This window comes from Rhipicephalus sanguineus, chromosome 2 (genome assembly GCF_013339695.2).
Source record: "Rhipicephalus sanguineus isolate Rsan-2018 chromosome 2, BIME_Rsan_1.4, whole genome shotgun sequence".
In the NCBI taxonomy this organism is placed as follows: Eukaryota; Metazoa; Arthropoda; class Arachnida; order Ixodida; family Ixodidae; genus Rhipicephalus; species Rhipicephalus sanguineus.
The window spans coordinates 28,305,575-28,313,316 of NC_051177.1; positions in this window are offsets into that span (position 1 = coordinate 28,305,575).

The following is a 7,742-nucleotide window of genomic DNA, read 5'->3' on the forward strand; positions in this document are numbered from 1 at the left end:
ACCAGTGGGGATGCTCTGAATAATTCTGACCTCCATGGATTCTTGAGCACTCAAAGCAAGGCACGCAGTGTTCTTGCACTTCTGCCCCATCGGAATTTGGTCAGCTCGGATATGAGCCAAACCTGCTACATGACATACAGCTTAAAACTGTTGTTGTGTCCATTTCTGCATTGTAATGTTTCGTTTTTTCTATGTTTTGTTTCTCCTTACATTGTGGTTCTTGGATGCTAATCAAGTGGTCTTGTCTTTTGCCCACCCGAGAAAAAATGGCCTTCTTCACGCGGGGCCCAGTCCACCGTCCCGGTGCTTCCTCCCGGGCGACATCGCCGAGGAGGGAAGGGGCGTGCAACTCCGGGAATGCCAACCGCTGCGTCCACCCCACAGCGCTACGAGTACACCGTAGATCCCGTGTTGGGCGTGCAGGTGTGACGCCAGACACCAAGTGCTCGAGTCTATAAAGGCGACACACCGCCACGCTACACGCTGAAACATCTATCAAAGTACGGCCTCGCATGAGGAGCAAGTCTCTCACGGGGCCAGCCAGCCATCGGCCGACCACCAGAGCCGAGCGCCTGAAAAACGAGCGTCCCTTCGGAGCTTGTGTAGACCTGAGACCACCTCAAACACCGTAGCCGCCGCGCCGACCATGGCTGCCACTCTATGCCCGAGCCAAGGTCAAGCCGTAGCCAGGCGGTGCCCAGCCTGCGCCCGGTAACGGTTTCGGTCACGGACACTTCGAAGCACTGCTGCCCACCAACACACGTCTTACCTCTTTGCCGCAGAAGTGCCTTACAGTTCTGTGCCTACTGTAAATTATTTGGATACATTTTTTTTTTTCTTGTGATAAAGTACAAAAAGGGATTGATGCTGTTGGCCTTACGATGTACAGGAAGGAGCTTGTGTAACATCACCAATATTTTGGACTGTTTTACATTGCTCCATTCGGCCTCCCGCACCAAGACATCTGTGCCTGGGGAAACAACACCCCTCTACTTTTTGGACAATAAAGGTAGAATGCTGTCGCCACCAAAGCTTCCTTTCGTTTCTTTTGGCTCCTCTGAATCGCAGTATCGCCCTAATGCATATGTAAATGGAAGCACAAAAATCTCTCAGTAGATTGTTGGCCCTTCATACTAAGCTGTTTTTCATAACATACATCTTTTGTTTTGCTTCCAATCATTTCCGTATGGTTGCCGAAAGTTAGGTGTAAAAATATTACTTGAGATTTGTCAACTCTGCTTTAGAAACAGGGCAGTGCAGGTTGGTAGCTAGACCACCTAAAGCGTATGGAATTGATGCGCATTGTTTGGATAAATTATTTGTCAATACAAATTTAGATTAACTCCAGCACACTTCCCATTGTATCTGCGGTACAATTGCACGCAGCCTAAAATAATGCTATCTGCAGAAGGAGGCAATAATAGGCACCACGTTAGGGATGTTGGGTGGTTCGTGCACGCTCAAAGAAATGCACGCCTGGTCTTGTGCTCGCTGTGATCCGCCACTTTTTTTTTCCCTTTCATGATGCCACGGTGCATGCGCCTCTCCCATAGCGGGAAAGTTGCAAAACGCCTTTTGATCTCCGAGGCTTTCGTTCTGGCGATACCGGTGGTCCCGGTCTTTACCCAAGCCCTACTAAAACGGCCGAGTGCAGCACAGGAAAATGAAAAAGGCAGATTTTGCATTGGAATGTTTGTGTTTAATGGACTCCAGATAGAGAAACAAGTTGGAAATTGTGTAATGCGTATAGTGTCAATATAGGGGGCAATAAGCCCCCTAAAATTTGCGTCGCGGCGCCTCATAGGCTCTAATATATATATATATGAGCGCGCAATTAGCACATTGTTGAAAGTAGCGCAGTTAGATGCCATTTGAACATGCCTACATACTCCTCATTGACATTTTGACAATTAGGCGAGTACTTGTCGAGTTAGAAATATAATTATGACTAATTAATTAAACCTCATTAACGAAAAAATAGCAGTGGCTACTCTAGTGTACTAGGAACAATATGCTGTAGGTTTGATTCGTGTAACGCCGTTCCTCTCTTTTTAAATCGTGCTGCGTGATAGCTGGGACACCCTCTATATAACTCTGCCAAAAGCTGTCGGTCGGACCTGCTTGCTGCTTTTCTTCGTATGTATGTCATTGTGAATGGAAGGGCAAGTGTTTCTTGGCTCTTCGTAAATTTCCTGCTGCATGCGGTGCAACGATATTTGCATCGCATGTTCACAAGTGCCTCTTCTGCGAATCGGCTCTGTTTTCTCCATTCGGAATAGGGCCATAGGGCACCCTAGTTCAGAAAGTTTTGCAGGACCCTTTCGTAAGGAAACAGTTTCCTTCAGTTTAGCATTCTTCAGGACCGAGTATGCGCTATGTTTGTCTGTCCATCCGTTAAGTCCGTATATGACCTGGCTCTTTCATGCCAACTTTGGTCACTGCGTTGGAAATGGCCTAACAGGGAGAACGTAGGGGTGCGCGAATAGTCAACTCGAATCGAATATAGTGCCGAATAGTGGCCAAAAATATCGAATATTGAATCGAATAGTACGTATACTAATTACAAGAAACGTGTGCCGCCAGTTACAGCAAGACAAAGGGAAAATCAGGGACACTACGGCTTGGTGGCAGCTTTATCACGCGCTTATTTGGAAGGGTCTTTTTTTTTCTGCCTTCATAGGCGCGCACTGTGCAGGCATGTTGATAGAAGAGACGTCACTCCAGTTAGCAGGGGCACTCCTAACCTCCTAACAGATAAAAGAAGGGGGTACGGTAGCTAGTTTTTTTTTTTTAGATGCGAAGCATCTCTTGCTCGGGGTATGTCCCGCGGCGTTGGCGTCCGCACTCACACTATGCATGCGCAACTCTCCTCCTTCCCTCTCTCCAACAGCTGCGCATTACTCTCCCCACTTCTCTCCCATCACCTGCTTGCGTTTCTCCTGCGTTCTGGCTTCTGCTCTCGCGGCGCATGCGCTACTCTCCTCCTCTAGTCTCCTCTCCTTTAAGTGTGAATATAAAGTGGGTAGAGCTCTGCGCGCGTTCAATCCAGCGCTTGCTTCGGTTGTCTTCTCTGAAATGCCGGCTTGACATCTCTCCTGCGCAACGCCGCGATGAGCGCCAGCGTATGCGCATACCCTCCCTCTCTCTCCTCTCCTACGCTGCTTCCCTCTCGCGCGCCTGTCGACCGCGTTCCCCGCTCGCCCTGTGAGAAAACGGCCAGGCTAGAGGGAAAACACGACGCGCGTAGTGTTCCTCTTCGCGTTCCACGACGCGAGGTCGGTAGCATGCCCAACGAACGCCAGCGGAACGCGATCGTGCAAGTGCTCCGGCTTCGCATCGCCTCATGGTCCCCTTTAGCGAGAGATGGTGTATTTTTTTCCCCTATGGTTGCGGAATACGGCTTCAATTGAGCTTCATTTATGGTCGCGAAATTGTTCTTTATCTCCATGGGTACTCGGCGCCCAAAAATCTTCGGGCGCTCGGTCACAGCAGCGTTTTAACTACGCGCCGGAACGATGGGAATTTTCGAACGAGTGGTGCGGTGCGGCAGTGACTACTGCACAGCGTGAACAAATTTTAGTATGTGAATCCAGTCGGCGAGGGTTTCGCGAGCCGAAGGGATGTTTTATGGCGCCTGCCATACGCGTGCGCAAAGGGGGGGGGGGGGGGGAAGGGGGAAGGCCGCCCCCCCTAATCACCTAAGAGGGGGGGGGCGCAAAGTCTGCCCCATACATTGACTTAGTAGGGGGGGGCGCTGCGATGAGCCTTCGCCCCCCCCTCCCCCCCCCCTGATGGGGAACCCTGCGCACGCCTATGGCGCCTGCTGCATACGCGACCGAACTATAGCAAGAAAAGTCGGTGTCTTCGCTTCATAGGCGAAGTTGTGAAGAGCTTGACAGTTTTCTCATGTTTCTTTTTACGTGTGGAAATTACATAATCGCCTTTAAAATAAACATGCGCTCTCTTTTGTACCAGGGTATCTGTGAAAATTTTAACGAAAGGTCTACTGTACGGATGTTAGCGTTAGTTTTAGCCCCCCAGCCTAGCCAAGCAGCACCATTGGCCTTTGTCGCGTTTTAGATATTCGTCCTGTCGAATTATTCGAAACTTCGAATACTAGCTATTCGAAAGTAGAATCGAATTATTCGGTTAGGTATTATTCGATTCGCATTCGAAACTCGAATATTCGGACACCCCTAGCAGAAAGCGTCCGGCTACTGCGCTCAGGTAACAGGGTTCGGAACAACCAACCTCGGTGACAGCCACGCACGCACAACTACTCAGTGCGTTATAGAAACATCGGCAGGTGTCTCCAAGACAAAGACTGCACCAAGTGTTAGGTTTGGTTGGCTTTTCTTTTAAGTCTAAGAATTCTTTAAATGTAGTTCAATGGAATTTGCGCGGACTCCCGCGGCAAATGTCCGCCGTTGCCGTCGCTATGACAACCATGACCTTCAGTTTCCATCGCGTGCTGAAACCCATCCAGCAGAGCGAGAGGGAGATGGCAGAAGAAAGGAAAAAGGCAGAGAATCATAACCCAAAATTTGGTTTGCTATCCTAGCTTGTGTCTAAGTGGATGGATGGATCGATGGATGGATGGATGGATGGATGGTCCGATATGGCGTGTGTTAGGGCGTTTTCTGTTTTTGTTGTATTTTGAATGAATACAACTTGACAAATGCATTTCCCGTCCGACAAACATGAGGTTGTTTTCTTCAAAGTGAATTATTCGAATCAAACCACTGTACCTGCTTTATTTATTTATTTATTTATTTATTTATTTATTTATTTATTTATTTATTTATTTGCGATTTTTGTATTCGACTTGGTATGGTATGGGTATGGAAAAACTTTATTTAGGTCCGTCGGGGCGTGAACTAGCACGTAGCGGGCCGCTCCCACGTCGGGACAGATAGGCCTAACCTGTCCGCCACGTCGTGGGCCCGTTGGACTGCCCATAGCTGCGTCCTGAAATCCGTACTGCGTAGCGCAGCATCCCACTTTGACGATGTAACGTTTTGAACCCGTAACGCAGGGCACCGCCAGAGCATATGATCTAAGCTGGCAAAGTCTGAGCAAAGCGCGCACGTGTTTGACGTCTGAATTTCTGGGTAAATTTTGTGCAAGAGTGCGGGACTGGGATATGCCCCGACCTGCAGGAGTCTGAGCGTCAATGCCTGAGGCCTGTTCAGTTACTGTGCGGTGGCGGATACTTTCGCCTCCTCAGATAAAAGTTCTTGCAAAGTTCATTGTACGTCGTTGGGGATCTTTGTTGTCAACAACCTCATCGTCATGCCGTTCAGTAGCTACGCGGTCGACGACTCCTCGCGCAGCTCTATGGGCCTTCTCGTTGAGGTTGGACGGAGCGCCCTTGATCTGTCCCATGTGAGCTGGGAACCAGACGATTGTGTGTTGTTGTACCTCCTTATTTCGCAGGATCCGCAAGGCTGATTCTGAGATGGTGCCCCTACCGAATGCTCGAACTGCTGATCTCGAGTCACTGTATATTGTTGTTCTCCCGTCGTCTAGCAGGGCCAAGGCTATTGCGACCTGTTCGGCAACCTCAGCCGTTGTGGTCCGGACCGACGAGGAGTTTGTAATAATGCCATCTTGATCAACAGTGACTGCAACGAATGCTTTTCCGTTTGGGTACCGTGCAGCGTCAACGAAACAGCAACTCCGGGCATGTGCATGGGCACTCTCCAGGAGGGCTTTAGCCCTAGCCCGTCGTCTGCCTACATTGTATTCAGGGTGAACATTCCGAGGTACGGGTGCCACGGTAATACGCTCTCTTTGTTCTCGAGGAACGCTGCAGTAGCGGGTATCGATTTCTGTCGGGTGAACTCCAAGCTCTTTCAGGATGTTTCTCCCGGCACTGGTGGTAGAAAGTCTCGTGAACTGCGCCCTCTCTTGTGACTCAGCTAAAAAACTCCAGGCCTACGCGGAACACGCAGCACAGTCACAGCGAAAGCTGGGGAAGCGGCCTTTCTATAGAGCCTGTTGTAAACTCTCTCGAGGCGACTACAACAAATACAGTTACAAGCTGCCCACTACGCCAGAAATCATAATAATTTGGCGATGTAGGGGAAGTACCCACTATGCCATTCTTCATCATTCTGCGGAGAAGTGGGGTACCCATGTATTGGTAGAGTGGTTGTGGCGGGTTGTGGCTTGTTGGCGATATCACCATACCATAGCTTTCATGCGCGCTGATGGGGAGACTATTCGCACTTCAACAGCTCGAAGTCACGCATGAGGTCGTTGGTAAAGCGGCACGTAGCTGTCGACCATAATTATGACAGTAATGACGCTGGCAAAATTTTGAGAACCGCAAAGCGGCACGACACAGGTTAACGGCCCCACACTGACACGGGCCAACAACTGGCACTGGCGAAATAGCGATATTTGTGCAAAACGACGCCGAACTTATGCCTTGTTTAACGTCACATTCAGGTGATCAAGAAAAAAAGGAAGCAGGAATTATGATATAGGTGTTTCCTGGTGAAGTTCATTTCTCCACTTGCTGGTTTCGCTGTGTGTGTGTGTGCATGCGCGCGCGCGCGTGCGTGCGTGCGTGTTTGTGTGTTTGTGTGTGTGTGCGCGCGCGCGCGCGCGCGTGTGTGTGTGTGTGTGTGTGTGGTGTGTGTGTGTGGTGTGTGTGTGTGTGTGTGTGTGTGTGTGTGTGTGTGTGTGTGTGTGTGTTCGTGTTTCTTAACGTGTGGTGGTTGCATAAGCATGCGTAGCAAGAGGGGAAAGGGGGGGGGGGGGGGGCTAATTCTTAAATTTCGCATGTGTGTGTATACATGCACGCACGAACGTACATAAAGGGTGGTTAAACACCCCCCACCCCCCAACCCCTTTTGAAAGGAAAAAAGCTTTGGCTATGTCCCTAAGGGAGGTAATGGGCGAGTAGACACAATAGATGCGTCGCGTTCATTAATTTCTTGGGGTGATGAAGTATCGCAGCAATCTGCTATATTTCATCGCGGTACCACTTCCCATCACAACCTGGCGAAGGATGGATGGATGGATGGATAGATGGATGGATGGATGAAAAACTTTATTATTGTCCTTTAGGCACATCAACACGTCATGTCTCGCTGCGAAAGTATGATGTAACGATCGAGTGCTGTCGAAGAGAGTGCTAACTGTTATGTGAGCTACAAATGCCCGGGTACGTGACAACATGCGGTTGTGGGATGGGTACTATGGATAATATTTTCCATGCAGTAGCAATAAGCTACACAGCTTGGTTAGCACAATCAGGTTCTGCATATCCGTGTGAGACGGCCTTCAGGATTTCGAGCCAACTTTGCACGTTACACACTATAGAGTAATCTTGCATTTTCGTGTCGCGGCAGTGAAAGAATATTTATTTATTTGATTCGCATAAATAGATACACAATGACACAGAGAAAAGAGGGAGGGAGCAAGCTGGCAACTGCCACCTAGAGGGGCACAACGCCTGCCTACTCCTTCGGGAGGAGGGAAGAGATGGAGGAAAGGAAGGTAGGATGAGAGAAAGAGGAAAGAAGACATACCTATTTTTTGTGAAAGAAAGGCTGTCTGTGCTAGATAACGCCCCCCCCCCCCCCCCCCCCGTAAGGATCGACGCTAATACAGTTGATTGCTTCTCTCACAGGCGCTTCTCCGGCGCCTTCGTCGCTACATATGAAGGGGGAACAACTTGAACTTGCTGCAGACAACACGTATTTCAACTGCCGTAACAAGCAGGAAGTCGA